The sequence below is a fragment of the Macaca thibetana genome, chromosome 11 (assembly GCF_024542745.1).
Source record: "Macaca thibetana thibetana isolate TM-01 chromosome 11, ASM2454274v1, whole genome shotgun sequence".
Classification (NCBI taxonomy): Eukaryota; Metazoa; Chordata; class Mammalia; order Primates; family Cercopithecidae; genus Macaca; species Macaca thibetana.
Genome location: NC_065588.1, coordinates 82640623 through 82663489, shown reverse-complemented (window position 1 = coordinate 82663489; position 22867 = coordinate 82640623). Strand labels below are relative to the sequence as shown.

The 22867-nt window shown below is 34.9% G+C and overlaps 1 protein-coding gene across 2 annotated transcripts in view; it reads left to right on the top strand.

Annotated features, from left to right (window-relative positions):
* The window catches only part of MGAT4C (MGAT4 family member C), a 909629-nt gene that overhangs the window by 422594 nt on the left and 464168 nt on the right, over positions 1-22867 (top strand). The gene's annotated exons all lie outside the window — the stretch shown is intronic.

Below are 22867 nucleotides of genomic sequence, written 5' to 3'. Positions count from 1 at the left end.
CAGTTACATCCATGTTTTAATTTATACATACATCTATGAAATTTAAATACGATTATTTTCAGGAGTTTACACCAGGATAGGCTTCCAGGCTTCAAAATTACAAGCAGCTTGCCATGTCTGTCTAATAGGTTGCAATAAAAATTCATGCTTATCTGATAACTTCAATAGGTATTTATTGATTATGTATATTGCTGAAAGCTTCGAGGAGAGGAAATAAGTAGCTTAACTAAATGAAACATAACATCTGTATAGATTTAATGAGGATTTAACATATATGCATAAAAATAACAAATTCATAGTGAAGGTTTGGCTAAGGACAAATAGTAAAGTCAGGAGGAGTCAGTAATGACAATGAATACAATGAGACTTATTTTTTCAGATGTAAAAAATAATTCTATGCTTTAATGCACAAGCTTACAAAACTTTAGCAATGCCATTTTCCCCTTGTTCTGCCCTCATTTAAATTATGCATGCATTCAATTCAACCCATTTGAAATCTTTACCTGTTTACCTTGCACTGAAAGAAATACAGACAGTCTTGCCTCCGAAAGAGATTCTAGTTTAAAGGAGAGCTAAGGGAAATAAGTCAGTAACTATGTTACCATGAATCCATGTAGTAAAAAAAAAAAAAAAAAAAAAAAAAGTATTTGCTTTAAATTTCTGTGGTTTCTGCACTCTTAAAGACTCTTGTTGCTATAGGCACATGCAGCAAGCAACAACATAAAGTATCAATTCCCTTAGTGTATATCTTTCCAACTTTTAAGTGAATCTCAGACAGAAAAAAAATCCTTCTAGGGTAAGAACCACATTTAATGGTATATATACGTGTGTGTGTGTGTATGTATGCACACACATATATAGTTATATCATTATATATATATAGTTATAAATATATGTGTGTGGTTTTTTTTTCTTTTCATTGTTATCTTCACGTTTAGGAACTACAATTGTTAACATACACACACATGCTTTAGTTTGGAAGATAGGAAAGAGAAGCGAGTATAGCATCTCTACCCCCCTGATGAGTTTGGCACAGCAGGATATCCTACCATTTTCTACTTTCGTGCCTTTGCTTTTGCTATTCATCTTGAGAACGCTGCTTTTTCTACTGTCTCTTGTCTACGTTCTACCTGAACTATATGGCTCAGACTAGAGGCTGCTTTATATGAAGATATCTTCCTGTCAAGCCTCATACCCACTCCAGGGAAAATGATTTATTTCATTTGGGAATTTTCTTATAACTTCGATTTTATGAAACAAAAAGTTTACAAATAGGATGCAAATTCATTGCCTTCTAATTGTAAACAAAATGAGACAGTTTTGTTATACTTTCTTTCCTTTTAGATATATTTTAAGAAATCTGCTTTTAAGAGAGATATTTTGTAGAAAAAATTTTATTACTCTTCAAATTTTCTTTGCTTCGTTCATTCTCCTTTTCTTATAGTTGATAAAGTTGCTTTCCATTTCACTGAGAAGATACAGATCATTTAATGGGTTCCCCTGTGTTCTTTTGCCTCCAAATCTACAAAGCTTACCTCCCAATCTGCCCTCATACTGCTCTTCTTTCGTTTATTTATAATGGGAAGAAGCATCCCAACTTGCATTACCCCAACTTCCATCTCTTCTACTTGTGACTTCTCAGGTATACTCCTCTGCCTGATAAATATTTTTATTCCAAATATTTACCTCTATTTTCTCCATGAAGTTGTTCCCATTAAACACCTCTTGATATTTACTACACATCTCTACCAATATTTGGCTGGGACTACATACCCTCTCTAAATACCATCCATGTATCTGCTACTTCACAAAAACATCCAAAATGGTTTTTTGTTGTTGTTGTTTTGGTTTTTTTCCAGATACCATTTCCATATCTTTGCCTTCATTTTTCTTTAAATTTGCACAATCCTCGTGATTCTTCCAAATTTTCTGAGGTAGTTACATTATTTTCTTGTTGCTAAGTCCACTCAGTTTTCTTGGTTTCCTACCAGTATTTAAGAGGTGACTATTCAATTCCTTTTGAGATAGTTTTCCCTTTACCTCCTTAACACTCTCCTATTTTTTTTTTTTCTTTTCTCTTTCTGTTTCTCTGGTAGCTTTTTCTTCGAGTGGAGTACACTTTTAAGCGTTCCTCAGGACACAATAATGAACCTAATACTTCCTCTCTCTCTCTCTCTCTGTCTCGCTCTTTCCTCTTCTCTCTATAGTCTTTATTTCTATAGTTATTTAAAATATCAGCAGTCTTACAGCATAACCCTATAGCATGTATCAATTGTTGGATGCATTCCTTGATTCCATGTGGATACAGATGAAACTTTTTAGCGTACAATGGTGCAAAGGTAATACGTATTCAATAGAAAGTGGTATGATACCCTCTTGAAGTGCAGGGTAGCAGCAGCAAGCTGCAGCTCCCAGTCAGTCACTCAATCATGATGGGAAATAATCGATATTCTACAGTATACTGTGTTGCCAGACAAGTTTGCCCAACTGTAGGCTAACAGAGGCATTCTGAGAACATTTATGATAGGTGAGGCTAAGCTATGATGTTCAGTTGGTTCAGTATGTTAAGTGCATTTTTAACTTATAGCATTTTTAACTTATAATGGGTTTATTGGAAAACAACACCATTGTAAATGGAGGACCATCAGTATACTTGTCAAGGGAGATTTGGGGTCAAGCAGTGAAAACACCCTCTCTCCTGGAAATATATTTGCTTAGGTTTTACCATGTTTTTATTTTGATGTGTCCCTAGCACTCTAAGATGCTTTCCAGGAAGCCCACTCTGTCCTTACCTCACAGGGAACTCTAAGGAAAATGGTATGGTTAAACCACTCAGATCCAAATAGAACCAAAGAAAAGAGGCAGAGACCATAGTAACAAGAGTGGATCATGGTGGGACCTCTGTGTTCCTGCTAGCTGTGGTGCCCAATTGCAGATACCAGTCAACCTCACAGCCAACATGCAGTACAGAGTAAGGTGTCTTCAAAAGCATGATGAAAAGTTTCACCTAGTTTGAGTCCCTATATGCTTTTTAACTCACCCCACCTCGGGGACCACCCCAACAATTCTGCCTAAGCAAGGACATGCCCATCTCCTCCCTTTTTGAAGAAATGAAGGGGCTAGACCAGCTAAACTTGGCAACTTAACAAGCAGCAGCTTTACTCAGCCAAGAAACACTCCTAGTGACTTTGCCCAGGCAAGGAACTTCCCAATTCTGTGAATTTTAAAGAAGCAAATGGGCTAAACCTACTTAACCCAGAAAATCATGTAGTATCTTCACTCCACATATAAGCCCTCCCGAGACGTCCATCCAAATAAGAAGACTTCCATCTTCATGCATCTCAGAAAATTATAGGGTCTAGATCTGCTAGGGATGATGTTGGGAGTTCCCAAATCCTCTCAACATAGCCAAAAAACCACTTCATGGCTCCACATTCACAGGGAGGACATCCTTAATTGTGTATTTCTAAGGACCATAGCCTCTGGATCCACCTGTCCAGAGTAGTGACTCCACCTAACCTTGGAGTCCAGCCTCCAGCCCTGCCCAACTTCAGGTCACCAATAACATAATTGACTGACCAGAGTACATATCTTGTGACTGACCTCAAAATCCATCACAGTACTCACCCAGCAACTCCACTTTATAGTCAAACAAAGCCAGTGTTCCCATAGGACATCAGAGTCCAAAGAGCAACCCCACCCAAACAAAGTCAATGGCGCACTAACTAGAGATCTCATGGAAAGCTCTGCCTCCCCAAGGAGGTCACCAGCTAGCTTTTCCAAAATCAGAGGCTAGATTAAATAATGCATGTGTATCCCTGCCAGAGAACACCTGTAAAGGCCAAGAAAGGGGCTATTCCCTCAAATGCGCAGACAACATAAGGACACAGGATTATGAAGAATCAAGGAATCATGACACCTCCAAAAGAAGCTAATAAAGCTTCAATAATGAACCCTAAAGAAATAGAGATCTAGAAATTGGTAGCAGATAAATCAAAATAATACTAAAAAAGATGTTCCATGAAGTACCAGAAAATATGAATATAAAATTTAGTAAAATTTGAAAAAATATACAAAATTGCAAGAAGTTAGACAAATAGAAACAATACGAAAGAACCAGACAGAAATCTTAGAGATGAAGAATACAGTGACTGAAATGAAAAATTCAATAGAAAAGTGGAGCAGAAAGATAAAGGAATATAGTTTACAGTAATTATGGGACACCATCAAGAGATTAAACTTTCACATAATAGGAGTTCCAGAAAGATATAAATGATAATAAAGGCAATAAAACATATTTAAAGAAATAATGGTTAAAAACTTTTCTTGTCTGGGATAGATGCCAATAACCAGATACAGAAAGAATGAAGGTCTTCAATCAAATTCAACCCAAAGAGAAGCACAACTAGGCATATAATAACGAAACAATCAAAAATCAAAGACAAGAAAAACTTCTGAGGACAACTGATAAGAAACACATCATATATGAAAGAGTATGAATATTACTATCAGATACTATCAGAATAATATCTCAATGGAAAGTCTTCAGGCCAAGAGAGAGTGGAATCATGTAGTCAGATTTCTGAAAGAGAAAAACAAAAACAAAAGCATACCAACCATAAATATTTTATTCATCCAGACGGAAAATCAGCAAGGAAACATTGGACTTGAACAACATTTTATATTTAATGGACCTAACAGAGATAAACAAAATATTTCATCCAACCACAACAGTATATACATTCTACTCAAGCACACACAAAAAAACATTTTTCAGAATAGATCACATGCTAAGGTGCAAAGCAAGTCTCAGCAAATTTTTAAAAATATAATTTATATCAAATATATTTTCTAAACACAATTGTTTGAAACAAAATTCATAACAGAAGTAATTTTAGAAAATTCACAAATATATGGAAATTAAGCAACATGATCCTGAACAACCAAAAGGTCATTGAAGCAATTAAAATGAAAATTTTTTAAAAGTCTTGAGACAAACACAAATGGAAACACAACACATTAAATCTATGTGATACAGCAAAAGCAGTTCTAATAGCAAAGTTCTTGCAATAGGTACCTACAACAAAAAAAAGAAGAAAAAGATCTCAAATAAACCAAGTAATATTATACCTTAAGGAACTATTAATAGAAAAAGAACAAACTAGGCCCAAAGTTAGCATATGGGAAAAAATAATAAAGAGTGAATTAGAAAAGAAAATGAAATAAAGACTAGAAAAACAGCATAAGAGATTAAAAAAAGGAACTCATTTTTTGAAAAGAAACAAAATTGTCAAACTTTAGCTAGAATAACTAAAAAAGACAGAACATTCAAATAAAATCAGAAATGAAAAAGTAGACATTATAACAGGTACCACAGAAATAAAAAGGATATAAGAAAATACTATTGACAATTGTATGCCAAAAAATTGGATATTGTATAAGAAATGGATAAATTCCTAGACACATACAACCTACCAGGACTGAATCATTAGTAAACAGAAAATCTGAACAAACTATTAACAAGGGAATATAATAAGAAAAGGTCTCCCAGCAAGAAAAGACCAGGACCTTATGCCCTAACAGCTGAATTCTATCAAACATTTAAAGAAAGCAGATACCAATCCTCAAACTCTTTCAAAAAGTCAAAGAGGAGAGACTGGGAGTGGTAGCTCATGTCTGTAATCCCAACACTTTTGGAGGCCGAGGTAAGCAGATCACATGACAAAAAGCCTTTTCAAAAAAAAACACAAAAATTAGCCTGGCATGGTGGCACATGCCTGTAGTGTCAGGTACTGAGCCCCGCTTTTCAGAGATTCTTTTCTATTATGCTCTGCAATCTTGCTCTCTGTAGATACATGGTTAAGAATGAGTACATTAGGATCAGAGAGGCTTAGTTCAAACCCTACTTATATTACTTGCCAGTTGTTAGGAACTTGAGCAATTAGACTGTACACTCTGCATTTCCTCATCTTTAGCATGGAGATAATAACATCTATTTTATATAATTAAATGAAATAATCTAAATAAATAATTCGATCTTAAAATGTATGTAATATCTGCATTGTTTATTCCTGTAATCTGATATTTTAATTTGAGACAATGATTTTATACAATATTAGCTTTTTTTTTTTTTTTTTTTTTTTTGGTTGTTGTTGTGGTTTTGTTGTTGTTGTTTTTGAAATTGAGTCTCGCTCTGTCTCCCAGGCTGGAGTGCAGGGGCGCGATCTCAGCTCACAGTAACCTCTGCCTCCTGGGTTCAAGTGATTCTCCTGCCTCAGCTTCCTGAGTAGCTGGGACTACAGGCACCTGACACCACGCCCGGCTAATTTTGTGTATTTTTAGTAGAGAAGGGGTTTCACTGTGTTAGCCAGGATGGTCTCGATCTCCTGACCTCGTGATCCGCCCGCCTCAGCCTCCCAAAGTGCTGGGATAACAGGCATGAGCCACCGCGCCCAGCCTATATTAGCTTTTAAATATTCCATGTGAATGGAAATGTTCACCTTTTATGACATTTTAGAGAACATATGGCAATGATATACTTCATTTCCACAAGTATAAATGGAATGGAGTTTCTTTTTTGGGAAAACTAAGAATGTGACTACTAAGGATGTGAAAGCTTATCTTCCTGAATGGATAAGAGGGTGTGTGCATATGTGCATGTGTGTGCGAGAGTGTTTGTGTCTGTGTGTGTAAGGTGGATGGGAGAATGAAATAATTCTATAATTTAATCAAAATTATGATTCATTAAGTACAGAAGCATGATATTATTAACTTTTCCTTTTGAAAAAATGAAAAGTGAAAAGAAAATATATATTATAATTATAATATTTATAATTATCTTAATTAAAATTGTTAGCACATTTCAAACTCTATTAATGTAGCATTATAATATAATGCATAATACTCTCTACCTCTCCAGTAATTAGATAGTCAAAGTCAGAGCAACAGTACTATGAAATACATGTCCATTTATGTGTAAATGTAGAATGGAAGCTTCAAAGCTGCCCACTAAAGGTAGTAGGACTTTCGGGAAACACACACTTTTCCTTCCAAGAAGCATATAGAGCAAACCTATAACAATAGTATCCCAAACCTGTGATGGCCTTTCTTTCACCAATACCTCCTTCTCTTGTTAACTGACATTAATAAGGCATGGACACTTAAATAGGACAATGGTGTAAGAGGGTCTGAGCAGGATACTTAGATGTGATTTCTCTTTTTATCTTGAACTTGTAGTCATGCCTTTATATAGCACTGAATGGAGTATGCATTTGGAGCAGAGGCTTTGAATCAATCTACCTGGGTTCCAGAAACATTTCTGCTGCAGGTTAGCTGAATTAGCCTGAGCAATTGCCTCACATCCCTAAGCCTTTGTTTCCTTATTTGTATAAGGTGAATGATACTTTATTATACATATGATTGTTATTTTTATATGTGAAAATAACTGAGAAGATAAATGTGTTTATTATAGTGTCTTGTGCCTTATAAATGATCAGTATATGATAATTATAATTTTACTCTTATAGTTCACCGTCTACTCTTCTCAATATCTAGTAATAAGGCAGAAAACTTGTGAGCCAATCGGTAAACGAATGGCAGTGTAAGGTTTTCCATTTTCTTGAGTTAAAAGTACACACTAATACTCTAAGGACATTGCTGAAATAGATTTTACCCAGAGAGTCAATGACTGATGGACCACACATTCAGAGGAGACTTGTTAAGGGGCAGATGCCATAGTATACTACCTATTTGGATGACTGCAAAATAAATTGTATCCTTCTAACATAGTTTTTAAGTGAAATATACTCAGATATTTAAATATGTATATTGCATTAACATAGTTTGCTTCTATCATAAAAAGAGGAAAACTTTTTAATTTTTAGTTTATTGAGAAAAAATATATCATGAGCATACTCTGGACTGGAGTATGTGATTATTAATATTGGCATAAATTATTTTAATTATTAATTTTATTAAAACACTATTTAAATATTAAAAGACAGTAAGTCATTTGCAAATTAAAAGAAATAATCAGAATGAGTTTTTAGTTATACAAATATAAGTTAATATCCATTCATTCATCTTGGAAATACCCAAGATATTGGTAAAGTTATATGCATGCAATATTTCAGTCTTCTCATTGGAAAGGGATCATCATGTAATTTGCTTTGCTGGCTGGTGCAAGATTTTGACTGGTGCAAGATTTTGGAGCCAAAGGCATTAGAAAATGTTCTCAATACTATCTGAAGCTTAACAGTGCTAGGATGCAAGTAGTCAAATGGAGGTATGATACGTATAACCGTATGGTAATTTGTTTTTTCATTGCTATAAAGATACTACTGGAGACTGTGTAATTTATTAATAAAACAAGTTTAATTGACTGACAGTTCTGGATGGCTGCAGAGGCCTCAGGAAACTTACAATTATGGCAGAAAGTGAAGGAGTAGCAAGGTACGTCTTACGTGTTGGCAGGAGAGAGAGAACAAGAGAGCAAGAGCGAGGAAGTGCTACACTTTTAAACTATCAGATCTTGTGAGAACTCACTCACTATCATGGGAACATCACGGGGTAAACACCTCCCATGATCCAATCACTTCCCACCAGGTCCCTCCCTCAATACGTGGGGATTACAATTAGAGGTGAGGTTTGGGTGGGGACACAGAGCCAAACCATATTAAACAGTTTTGAAAATATCAAGTCAGTGTATTTCTCATTCTCCTTAAATTATGATGAAAGACTGCATAGTGTAATGTTCAGAGCAAGAAATCTGGAGCCACCACGTTGCTGCCTAGGCTTGAACTCAGATTCTATCACTTAATGGGTATGGGAATTTGAATAAGGTACTTTATCTCACGCTAGACTTATTTTAAAATGTGGGGTCAGGCACGGTGACTCATGCCTGTTATCCCAGCAGTTTGGGAGGCTGAGGCAGGTGGATCATGAGGTTAGAAGATCAAGATCATCCTGGATAACATGGTGAAACCCTGTCTCTATTAAAAATACAAAAAATTATACGGGCGTTGTGGCACGCACCTGTAGTCCCAGCTACATGGGAGGGTGAGGCAGGAGAATCGCTTGAACCCTGGAGGCGGAGGTTGCAGTGAACCGAGATATCCCACCACTGCACTCCAGTCTGGGTGTCAGAGCGAGACTCTGTCTAAAGTATATATATATACACACACACATATGTATACACGTACACACACACACACACACACACACATATATAATAGTACCTCCTTTATTGGGTTGTTATAAGAATTAATTGATTTAATCAATATGTTCTTAGAATAGTGTTTGGCATAAGAGATTAAGCTCTATATAAGTATTTATAATGCAGATGCTATTCATGCTGCCCAGTCATCCCCACTTAGGAATCAATGGATTTCATTACTTCAGAGGCTGGGGAGGTATTATTTAGAACAGTCACCCATTGCTCAGATTTGACTCTGAAACTAGTTTGGTGAGTGAATTGGTGGAATGGTACCCTTGAATCCTAACAGTTAAATATAATTTTTAAGAAGTATATAGCCAGCCGGGCGCGGTGGCTCAAGCCTGTAATCCCAGCACTTCGGGAGGCGGAGATGGGAGGATCACGAGGTCAGGAGATCGAGATCATCCTGGCTAACACGGTGAAACCGCGTCTCTACTAAAAAAATACAAAAAACTAGCTGGGCGAGGTGGCGGGCGCCTGTAGTCCCAGCTACTCGGGAGGCTGAGGCAGGAGAATGGCGTAAACCCGGGAGGCGGAGCTTGCAGTGAGCTGAGATCCGGCCACTGCACTCCAGCCTGGGGGACAGAGCGAGACTCTTGTCTCAAAAAAAAAAAAAAAAAAAAAAAAAAAGAAAAAGAAAGAAAAAAAAGTATATAGCCAACATTTTTTCATATCAAAAGAAAGGTAAGAAATTTTATTTCAGGCAAAAAAAGAACACTGAATAAAACATAAGGGAGGTTCTAACCAAATGGAGGAGGCATAGTGCACTCCCTGTGATGACTGGAAGAGTAGGGGACAAAAATCTAAAGAGAAGGCTAAACCTTTTAACAGCAACAATGCAACAATCAGCACTATTAAGATTCTTCTTTTACAGGTGACAAAATGGAGGTTTAAAGATGTTAATAGGTGGCTGCGATGATTCTGGAACCTAGGTTCTTCTAATTTTAAACACAATGCTTCTAATTTTTATTTCCTTCTATCAAAGGTTTTATTGTATATGTTGGTTAACAAAGTTTAAACTATGAAGAGAGATCTCTCTTTAATTTGCATTCTTACATCCTTACACAAATAATCAGGCCTTTTCTGTGTGTGATTTGCTAACCTATACTAACAAAACTTAGTTTTGCAAATATTTCCAAGTGGAAGATTTTGTATCTCTCGAAAGCATAGTCACACCTATTTTCCCTATGTCCTACCCCTTTGAGGCTCCTTTTAAAAATATCTATCTTGTGTATGGCTCTAAATAGATGCATTTTTTAAAAAGATCTTTATTTTTGCTTTCTCATTATTGACCAAGAGAGTGCCAATTCTAAAGTGAAGAATCACACTAATAGTTCCTTACATGTAAGACATTATGAATGGATAATAATGTAATGTAATGTTCAATACATTATGAATGGATATTTTACACATCAAGTTTTGGACTTTTCTGGTTTTTATTTTCAATTCTTTCTACTGAGTCATTTCCAGTATCATTAAACTAAAATTATATTAAAATATAATTCAATTATTACACTATATGCCCTGTACACACACACATACATTTATACATGTACATGTGCTATACATGCAAACATTTGCACACAAACACTCAATAGAAGAAACTGTATAGTAGATAGTCAAAGTTTTAGTTGTTCTATCATAGAAAATTCCATTACTGTTGGTAAAATTGTAAACACTATTGTTACCTTATGTTTTCTGAGACTTCTTAGTTTTTTCTTTAGAGTACTCACATGCTAACATATTCCATAATTATATGTTAGATGACAATAATAGTATTGCTTCATAGATGTCAAAGTATTTAATATTTAATAGTGTTTTATTTAATGCACCCTGACTCTATGATGCAGTGAAATATATAAAGTTTTGATGCAAATAGAAATTTTTTTTTTAGTGTTACAACATTCAATAATTAAGTAATATAATAAAATTAAGAGTAATTTACATTCAAGCAAACAGTACAAGCAAAGAAAGAGTTGCAAAAGAAATCTCAGAAAACAGCTGATTTTCTAATTCTACTTGCATCTCTTTTGTGTCTGTGCTCAAAAAGCTCATTTTATTCTGATGTTTGTGCAGATTACTTTCTGCCCATTCTACATCTTTCTTCCTCCACTATACAACAAAATGAATAGGCGATAGCTCTCTGCACTTGACACTGGTGGGAAAGATTAGTAGGAATGTTGACTATGACATATCAGATATGTTAAGCCCTTGCTGGAGAGATGCAGTGCAGAAAAACTGGTTTGTCATAGTAACCAAAATACTCTGGTTTTTTTTCCAGAATAAGATACAGCAATTTCAGAAGAGTATATTGAAATGGAAACTAATTACCAGTACAATTACATTTTAAATTATTCTACAATATCTTTATTGAATTGTGTCACATTAGCTAGAATATTGACCCATGTTATTTTATGAAAAGGAAATAGAGGCCGGGCACGGTGGCTCACGCCTGTAATCCCAGCACTTTGGGAGGTTGAGGAGGGCGGATCACGAAGTCAGGAGATCGAGACCATCCTGGCTAACACGGTGAAACCCCCTCTCTACTAAAAATACAAAAAATTACAAAAACAAAATGACGGGCGCCGTCCGTAGTCTCAGCTACTTGGGAGGCTGAGGCGGGAGAATGGCGTAAACCCGGGAGGTGGAGCTTGCAGCGAGAGGAGATCGCGCCACTGAACTCCAGCCTGGGCGACAGAGCGAGACTAGGTCTCAATAAAAAAAAAAAAAAAAAAAAAAAAAAAAAAAAATATATATATATATATATATATATAAATTTTGTGATTCTTTTTAAATGTTATGATTCTTTTTAAATCAAAATTTAAATTGTAATTTAAATTCTTTTAAAATTCTTTGTAAATTTAATTTGAGATTCTTTTTAAATTTAAATCGCATAGGCATGAGAATTGATTTTAAAATGTCATTTCTTTGACACAGAAGTTGCATGTTGGCCATTAGATTTAGTCTACAGCACATTCTTACAACCAGAGATATTGGTGTGCTTTTGTTTTTATAAGCTATAGCAAATTTTAAGATGTCAAGGGTTGAAAAATGATAGTTTTCCAAATGCATGACTGTTTCAGCGTTATTGAAGTTATTTTAACTGATCTGTGAGTAAATTTTGAAAATAAATTAGTTTCTCATAAGTGTATTTTTAATAATTAAGGCAACAATCCAGGACTTCTTATAGTTCCAAGGTTTTGAACAGTGGCTGTATACTTGCTGACAGAATTTTGTACTTCAGTTAACCTTGTGTTTAAGCTAGGGTGAGAGAAGGAGTAAAGAAGGATAGGAGTGGTTAAAGGGTAGATTTGAGTAAAAAGGTTTTGGGATGGTTGAATATTTAATATTAATGCTATCTCCATTTTTTTTAGAGTTGTGTCCTCCTTGATTTTCATCATTCTGTCAATTTGTATCATTCTGTCTTATCTTTGATTAAAACCCCATTTCTAAGCCTAGATTCAAGGAAAACATATTTTGTAATAAACCACTAGTAAGTAACCTAGTTTCTCTGCCTAAACTGATTTTATCATACATTTAAGAAGTTGAGTATGACTCTTCAGAATGACTTACAAATGAAGACTTACAGTTTCTGCTTATGCTTCAAATTTATATACTTTTTATTTTCTTGACTATGTACTAGATACACGATATGTGGGACTTACATTTTTCTCTTTACATTTTACATTTGGTTTTTAATCCAAAGTTTTGTTTGTTTGTTTGAGACACAGTCTCTCTCTGTCGCCCAAGCTGGAGTGCAGTGGGGCGATCTCGGCTCACTGGAACTTCTGCCTCCTGGGTTTAAGCGATTCTTCTTCCTCAGTCTCCCTGAGTGGCTTTTATTATAGGCACCTGCCACCATGCCTGGCAAATTTTTGTATTTTTAGTAGAGAGGGGGTTTCACCATGTTGACAAGGCTGATCTTGAACTCCTGACCTCAAGTGATCCGCCTGCCTCGGCCTCCCAAAATCCTGGGACTACAAGTGTGAGCCATGGCACCCAGAGAATCCAAGGTCTTTTAAAAAACATAGGCTGCTTGGCAGATCATTAAATAGGGTTATTTGGGAAAAAGTATACCTCTGGAAAAAGACAGATTTTTGAGAACCAAAGGTATGAGCCTCAGTTTAATCAATCAATATGTAAAGAACAATGAATTTGATGAATGTACCATGCGCCTAACTTCTGCAAATCTAAATGTCACTTTACCAGCAAGGGGTAGAACAATTATCTGAACCATAGGTATAGCCTAAACAATTTTGTGTGTGTATAATTTATTATCTGATCATTAATACTATTACATAGAAATGCTCAATTTTACTTCTATCCTGTAGAGACATTCAAAAGTCAGCAAAAGCCAGGACAAAGAAGATCCAAGTTTAAAGGTGTGTATTCTACTTTCCAAAGAGGCTACTCAAATTCTACCTCACATTAAAGTTTGATTGGTTCACAATGTCTCACTATATTTTATTACTCTAAAAGGAATTTTGAAATGTGAACCAATTTGAAAGGAATGCAGCATAACTTCTATAATTCAGATTTTACCAGAAAAATTATATATATATATATATATATATATATATATATATATATATATATATAGAGAGAGAGAGAGAGAGAGAGAGAGAGAGAGAGAATATGTATTCTTGTTTTTTATGGCCAAACTGTTCAAGTAGCAGCTATATGGAACTGGATATATTTCTAAACTAAAGTTGTTTTAAGCTATAATATTAGGAATCTTGGAATGAAAGTTGTTATACATCTCAAAGCAAAATGTGGTTTTTAAAGTACTATGAATTTTTATATGGTTTATTTCTTATGGAGCTGAACTGGTAGTATTTGCAATTCATCTCAGCAATGACTTCATATTATGAGCTGCTAAGACGTGGCCCAGCCTATTTTGTGGTACTATAAATATTGCAAATTTAGAGAACCAATGAATAGTCTTGCTACCTATGCATTAGCTTAAACAGTAAACACTTGCAAAATGTATTTTTAATATTTTTTTTAAAATTTTCTTTTTGAGACAGGATCTTGCTTTGTAGCCCAGACTGCAGTATAGTGGCACAATCATAGTTCACTGCAGCCTTTAACTCCTGGGCTCACTTCCGCCTCAAGAGTAACTGGGGCTGCAGGCACATGCCAACATGCTTCGCTAATTTTTAAAAATCTTTCTTAGAGACAAAAGTTTTTGCCGTGTTGCCCAGGGTGGTCTCAAACTCCTGGCGTCAAACAATTCCCTCACCCCACCCTCCCAAAGTGCTGGGATTATGAGTGTGAGCCACCACACCAGGCCTGTAAAAAGCATTTCTTTTTTTCAAAGTCTACATGAATAACTTAGAGTTTCAGAATCCTACTTAAACTGGTTAATTTTAAACAAATATATATATATATAGGCTTTATTGCAATTCCTAAACTATGGGAAAGACAGTCATAGTTAAGCTATGTGTTAGTAGTGTTTTTTCCTATCTCTTTTTTCCTCACATTTGCTGCTGCACTTAACACATAACATACAAAATAACCTCTACCCATGCTTTTTTCTATGCCCTGATACAACTCCCTTAATTCATAGGGTCAATATTAGCCTTCCTTCTGTAGTACTATGAAACACACCCTTCATAATATCACAAACACATTGATTCCTTGAGTGTTTAGGTCTCATTTTTCTTTTATTACCATCCCCTACAAGAAAATTTCAGGAAGTAAAATGGCCTTGTCCATTCATCTCCACTTGAGTACCAAAATATTACTATCTATTGCTCTATTTTTACTTCTTTTTTACTCCCTTCAGAAAATTTGTGTAGGACTAAAATGTCATGTTTTTATTCTTCTGGTCCCCTTTCAGAATTCAGAATAGGCCTCTTAATTTATTCCTTGATTTAGGAAGCTGGAAAACTCACTGAGTTGCAAAATTGGTAATATTAATTTGTATAATATTCAAATTTAAATTATCTATGTGATATATATTTATATATAATTTAAAATTTATATATGTATAGATATATGTACATATATATGTATGTATATCTCAAAGAGGCTGAAATAAAACTAAGTTTCTTTGTTCATTTTTAATATTACTGGTTAAAGTCCTTGGAATTAGTGTTTTGGATAAAGGACTTTCAGCAGAAAGTTTTAACAGATCTGTAAGGTTGAAGAAATTATCTTAAGTATGAGAAATCCTAAAATTTTATTAAATTCTATATTAATAACCTCATATTTAGGTAATAATTATATAACAGATCATGAACTTTTAAAAGTTGGAGGGAGAAATAATGTTATATTTTTCCCTCATGAATGCATTTGATTGAAACACACTATATAGATGAAATTTTGGAAAAGATTTTGTTTTGCTGTTCTGTAACAGAAATGTTTTGCAATAACCATAATAACTCTTTAAACTAGAGAAAGGTCTGAAAGTTGTGAGTGACACAAAAATATGAGCATTTTTTCTAGGAAATAATTTCAGCAGAATATTTGACCTCAACTTTCCACCATTATTTTTACAATGACTTAAGTGATTTCTTGGCAAAATCCAATCAACTTTCTTCAGTTTTCTTTCCTTCCCTAGCTAGTTATATTTGCAATTTCTTTAATACTCTTTCTTCCATCTACTCACATGATGCTTTACTCTTTTTAAACTTTGTTTCTCCTTATTGGTCCTCCTTGCAATTAGTTGCTGATGAGCTCAATTCTTTGCAATATTCTCTAAATACTAATTTATACTTTCACTTACTCACTTTTTCAACAAAAATGAATACTTATTCATTACCTCTTTTTATTTATTTATTTATTTATTTATTTATTTAGATGGAGTCTCACTCTGTTGCCCAGGCTAGACTGCAGTGGCAGGATCTTGGCCCACTGCAAACTCCACTTCCTGGTTCAAAAGATTCTCCTGCCGCAGCCTCCTGAGTAGCTGAGATTACAAGCATGCTCCATCATGCCTGTATTTTTAGTAGAGACAGAGTTTCACCATGTTAGTCAGGTTGGTTTCAAACTCCTGACCTCAGGTGATTTGCCCTCTCAAAGTGTTGGGATTACAGGCATGAGCCACTGCGCCCAGCCCCTATTACCTCTTACGTGTTAAAAACTCAGGCCATCCATCAACCACCAGACTTATGTTTATATGAATGATTCACAAATCATATGCTCTAATCATTCAGTCTACCTCCAGTTAGTCATGAGTAGCATTTGAAATGAGAATATTAAAATTGTAGAGTATTTTATCAATAGCCCTTTTAAATGACTTTTATTTTTCAATAGCTGAAAAAAGTTTGTGCAAATAATGTATACTCTTTGAATACGTATTTACAAAATGTATTCAAATAATATACTTATTAACCATAAAGGTTTTGGAATGCGATAGGACTCCAGTCTTGTCTCCACCATTTCTTAGCTGTCTAATGTTGAGCAAGAAACTCAGTTTATAAGCAACAATTTTTTCATTGACAAATGAGCATAGTAATTGTAGCTACTTTGTAGTTTTGCTTATTTTTTGGCTTTTGATAATTAAATTAGTCCATGTAAAGCATCTGAAAATAAGCACTAATTAAATCCAAGGTCTTATTATTATCATCATCATCACCATTAATATTCTTATTAAAATAAAGTATTTATCTTTTCTTCGTCCCTGCAATATACATAATGTATGGTGGCAATAAAATTTCCTGTTGTAAATACTGCCTATAAATACATCTCATTCAATTAATTTAAGTGCATAAAAATTTAAATATTAAGCCAATCATTTATGTCAAGCATTTAGAAGTCAAAAATATATACAGGTACCCACATTCACAGTCAGGGTGAATGTTTAATTCTAATATATTTTGTTTAATGTATATAAATTCTAATTTTATTAAATTACTATTATACTAAAGCAGATAAATAGAATTACTAGTTGTATGTGCTTTGTTTGGGATAGAAAATGCAATTAAATTTCCATCAATAGATTTTTCAACATTTAAGCATATAACATGATTACTTATGTTTTTACTTTATTTTAACAAGGTATACTTTAGCCTAAAAGAGTATCGAAAATTTAAATTCTTTCAACACTGAAGAACACTGTGGTCATTCTATTGGTCATTGTGGTCATTTTATTTAATATAAAACATTAAAATATTTTAAGATTTCAGTGTGCAAATGATTGCTCAATCCATTTATCTATATTCTTATCATATATCTCATAAACCAACCAATTTTGAAAAAAAAAATAAAATAAAATATTAAACTAGTTAGTTGTCTCTGCATTCTAAAAACCAGTTGACCAATGCAGACTGTTGGTGATAATTTTTATTGGCTGTATTAGTTTCCTAGTGCTGTTGTAACAACATACCATAAATTAGATGTATTGGGGGAAGCCAGCCTCCAATATTTCAATGTAGGTTCTTTTCTATTTTCCCTAAGTGTCAGCTAGTCTGAGAAATAAAGGGAAAGAGTACAAAAGAGAGAAATTTTAAAGCTGGGAGTCTGGGTGAGACATCACATGTCAGCAGGTTCTGTGATGCCCCCTGAGCCGTAAAACCAGCAAGTTGTTAGAAGCAATTTTCAAAGGGGAGGGAGTCTTTGAATAGGGTGTGGGTCACAGAGATCACATGCTTCAAGGGCGACAAAAGATCAAAAGGCAGAAGGTCAGGGCGAGATCACAAGGTCAGGGTGAAACTAGAATTACTAATGAAGTTCCATGTCCCACTGTGCACACATCGTCATTGATAAACATCTTAACAAGGTTCAAGAGCAGAGAACTGGTCCGACTAGAATTCGTCAGGCTGGAATGTCCTAATCCCAGCAAGCCTGGGGGTGCTGCAGGAGGCCAGGGCGTATTTCATCCCTTATCTGCAACTACATAAGGCAGACACCCCCAGAGCAGCCATTTTAGAGGCCCCCCGGGAATGCATTCATTTCTCAGGGCTGTTTATTATTAATATTCCTTACTGGGGAAAGAGTTCAGCAATATTTCTTTTACCCATTTTTGGTAATAAGAGAAATATGGCTCTGTCCTACCCAGCCCACAGGCAGCCAGACTTTAAGGTTATCTCCCTTGTTCCCTGAAAATCGCTGTTATCCTGTTCTTAAGGTGCCCAGATTTCATATTGTTCAAACACACGTGCTTTACGAACAATTTGTGCAGTTAACACAATCATCACAGGGTCCTGGGGCAACATACATCCTCAGTTTACCAAGATGATGGGATTAAGAGATTAAAGACAGGCATAGGAAATTATAAAAGTATTAATTTGGAGAACTAAAAAATGTCCATGAAATCTTCACAATTTATGTTATTCTGTCATGGCTTCAGCAGGTTCCCCCATTTGGGATCCCTGACTTCCCGCAACAAGATGGCTTAAAAAAATAGAAATTTATTGTCTCATGGTTCTGGAGGCAAAAAAAGTCTGAAAGCAAAGTGGTGGCAGGACCATGTTTCTTTTGAAACCTGTAGGAAATAATCTTTCTTTGCCTTTTCTGGCTTCTGAATTCATATTAAATTAAGGCCCAGCCCAATGACATCATCTTAACTTGATTACATCTGCAATGAAGACCCTAATGCCAAATAAGGTTATAGCCATAGACACCAAAGGTTAAGACACCAACATATCTTTTGAGTGACATAATTCAACTCATAACATTGAGCATGCTGTTTCTTGTTTGGTCCTTTTCCTAATTTTTCACAACTTCTTCCTGGCTACACTTCCTTGTGTGTTCATCCAAAACCCACAAGTTCTATATCAAGTGCCATTTCCATTATACTCCTACTTATTTGTTCCTGTTATTCTGCAGGATCTAATCTAGTTACTCTCTTGCACTTTAATCTAGCCAAATGCAACCATATAGTCTCGAAACATTTTTGAAACGAATAAGATTGCTGCCAATATCCAGGTGTAGTGTCAATCCTGAACTGGATTACCAGTGCCTCTCATCAATATTTCTTAATGTCACAGCTATTCTGTCTTCTGTTTTGTATGACAGTCATTTACAAATCTCTAGCATTCTGTCTAAAAGTCCCTTACAACTTTAATATAAACCTGATTCATAATTAAATCAAATACTGATTTATAAAGAAAAATTTTTATCTCAGAATGTAAATTTTTCCATCCCACAGTTAATTTATTTTGAAAAGCTTATCACATTTTTTTTTCCATCTCAGCCAGAAAACATGATCCTTCACTTGAATAAGAAATATTTCCAACAGATTTAGCATATTGTCTACTCTTTCTTAGTTATCTTGACTTAGTTAACTAATATTTCTTCTTTTGATCAATTTTCAATCTCTGTCTCTATTAGATTTTTGGTCTATTATATACAAATGTGTACACATATCCCTCTATACAAAAATGTTCAAAATGCATTTTATATAAGCCTATTTTCCCCTCTAAATAGCATTTCATGACATTCTCTTTCTAGGCTTATTATTCCTTTTAGAGTCATCCTCACCTGGTTATATTTCCTGAAATCTTTTTTGTGTAATTAGAGTTTTTCCTCCAGTAATCCATTGTCATGTCAAAGATTGTTAATGATCAACATTTGCTTACAGTTGAACACAAATTAAAATAGGTTTTTTATTTGTTATATGGACATACCCATTATTCTGATACATTGTTAGTTTCCTTTTAACCACTCCAAATGTTCTTTCTTAGAGTCCTATGAAGTCCTCTCTGAATTCTTCTTGATAGGTTCCCTATTTCAAGGTTTTGTATCTTCATTGATCCTTTCCACAGTTTTGCCAAGATGATTTTTCTAAAATTCAAATACTGAGATATCATTCTCTGGCTTTAAAAATCTTTAATCGTTTATGATGAATCCATTGTGTATAGGAAAAAATAAATCCTCAAACTTAAATTAGCTTCAAAGTCCTAACGATACAGGCCTCATCTACTGCACTAAGCTCTTATTCAATCACTTCTTCATATATCCATGATACTCCTGTGTGTTTTTATGCCCACTGACTGATTATCTCTTCTCTCAGTTATTATTCCCTCCTCTTACAGGCACCATGTTGTAATTATCTTTGTATGTTAGTTATTAACGTAAGGTCTAGCATACCATTAGTATAAATAATGTAGAATGCATGAGAGTCGAGGAAAGGAAGTTTTACATCCATGTCATTCCAGGCCTTATTGCAATTTTACTACAATTACAACACCTGGAATTGACTAAATTCTTCTCTGAAATTCATGTTTGCTGATGTACAGAGGTAATTCTCTCTTTTTTTTGAGACAGAGTCTCGCTCTGTTGCCCAGGCTGGAGTACAGTGGCATGATCTCGGCTCACTGCCAACTCCACCTCCCAGGTTCATGCCATTCTCCTGCCTCAGCCTCCCAAGTAGCTGGGACTACAGGTACCCACCACCATGCCCGGCTAATTTTTTTATATTTTTAGTAGAGACGGGGTTTCACCATGTGAGCCAGGATGGTCTCAATTTCCTGACCTCGTGATCTGCCCGCCTCAGCCTCCCAAAGTGTTGGGATTATAGGTGTGAGCCACCGCGCCTGGCCGGTAATTCTCTTTTGATAGACATTCAGAATAAACAAGTCCAGGAGAGACTTGAGGTCCAGGTGTCACCTTGCCTCTCATTCATTCCTTTCTACCCCCGTAATGTTCCCATGGATTATCTGCTGCTGCTGGAATGGCGGGGGGGAAGTTTAAAAAGGAGAGATTTGTCTGGTATCACCAGTTGAAACTCAAGATGCATCTTGACATAGATCATTGTTACAGATGCTTATTGCTGTAGTACAAATAGTGCTCAGTCACACATTGAGTTAAACTTGTTTTGCAGGGAGAAGGGACATTGGTCTATAAAATGAACTATCATTAATTACACGGAATGCAGCAGCATAAAATAGCTGCTACTTCTACTGATGAAATTAGGGAAATGTCAGTCCAAAAAAAGTGGCTTGAATTAATAAGCAGTTCTTCCCCATCTGGTTCAATATGAAACAGCCCTGTAACAAGTACACTTGTAGCAAAACATCTAATCTCCTTTTGAGCAGTCAGCCATTAAGCTACACTAGTTAGAAAAACAAGAAAAGACACAATGATTAGGATTATAGGTCTTCAACATGAAGTGAATTTATTTTGGCTCTAAAAAGTAACTAATGATTGTTTTAAAACACCTACAGTTAGGAAATCATGTTGTAGATTTTAAAAATGGGATTTTTTCTGACAACTCATATATTGTCTAAATCAATAAAAAAGTAACCATTACGTGCCCTGCATTTTATAAAGGAGACTCTTGAGTTTGAAATTGTTCTTATGAGAATAGGATTAACTTGCTACATTTTGCTGATCACACATAATATTGTAAACACTATGTCCGTGAGGAGAATAATTAAAAAACAAAAATCAATTTTTCTTTACACTATATTGATTAATGCATATGACTTTCTGGTTTGAGAACTTGTTTAACACTAATTAAAATCCATTCTTAGAATCTTTATGTTTCTTTCTTTATTTTTTCTTCAGGTTTATTTCCCACAATAGTCAATTTAATTCAAGATTTTCATTCTTAATATGAATTTAGATAAATAAAAACTATCAAAATGAATTTTAATTACCTTTTTCTATCTCTCTTCTCAACTCTTTATTCAAGTTGCTCTTCATATACTTGCAGGAAAAAAAAAAAAAAAAAAAAAAACTTGCTGTAGCATTTTGCTGGAGCAATTTCTTCCTTGAAATGCTTTTTGTTCTAGGCAGTAAAAACTTGGTTTTAACTGTATGTTATGTGCTGACAATTCTGGTTACTAAAAAAATAGTTACTGAACAAAACAATTCTCTCTTCTCCTACTTCTCTTTCCCTATCCCTACTTCTACTCTCCCTCGAACCCCTTGTCATTACACTAACGTGTCCAAACTCCCACCAGGTTAAATCCAGCCCTGGATTTAAGTATGCCAATACTTGGGAAGCTAAAGATGGCAAAATAAAACTGCACACACTTGCTGACCAGGTTTAAGTTCAACTCATAAGCAATAATTTAGGTAGACCCCTTTAGTGTAACACTACCATTCTACTTTATTCCCCTTGAAAAAATTACTCTAACAAATCTTCGACTTTATAACATCTCTGCTCTGCTCTAATTTCCAACACTTCCCATGTCTTCTGATTCTCAGCTGCCTCTTCCTTTTCTGTTTCAGCAATAAAATCTCTCAGAAGAAAACTTCCACACAGGCCCAATCTACAATTCGCATATCTTGAACAACAGATCTTGTCCCTTCTCACCTAATTTAGTAACATGACTGTCAATTTCTCATTGGCAAACTTACGATTCTAACTCTGTATACTCTCCTGAGTTTCAAAGTCCTGTATTCAGTTTATTAGGCATCTTACCTTGAGGCTCAACATCTTGTTTCATTCATTTTCCTCTGAGCAAGCTTCTTTGTCTCTTATTAGCTATTCACTTCAATTTTTAGCTGAAACTCAGAAGAGTGAAGTCATCTTTCACTCTTCTCTTTCTCGATAGTACTTCCCACATTAATTATAGTTCTATCTATGAAATGTCTACAGCTGGTCTGTTTTCCCTCCATTCTTATTCCAAGTACTTTTTTTTTCAGTATACAAAAGTCAATTTTGTTATTATTTATCAAACACACAATTTAACATAAAATTTTATTTAATCAGAACAAATAAGTTAAAAAGCACTGTTTTCTTGCAATCACAAAACC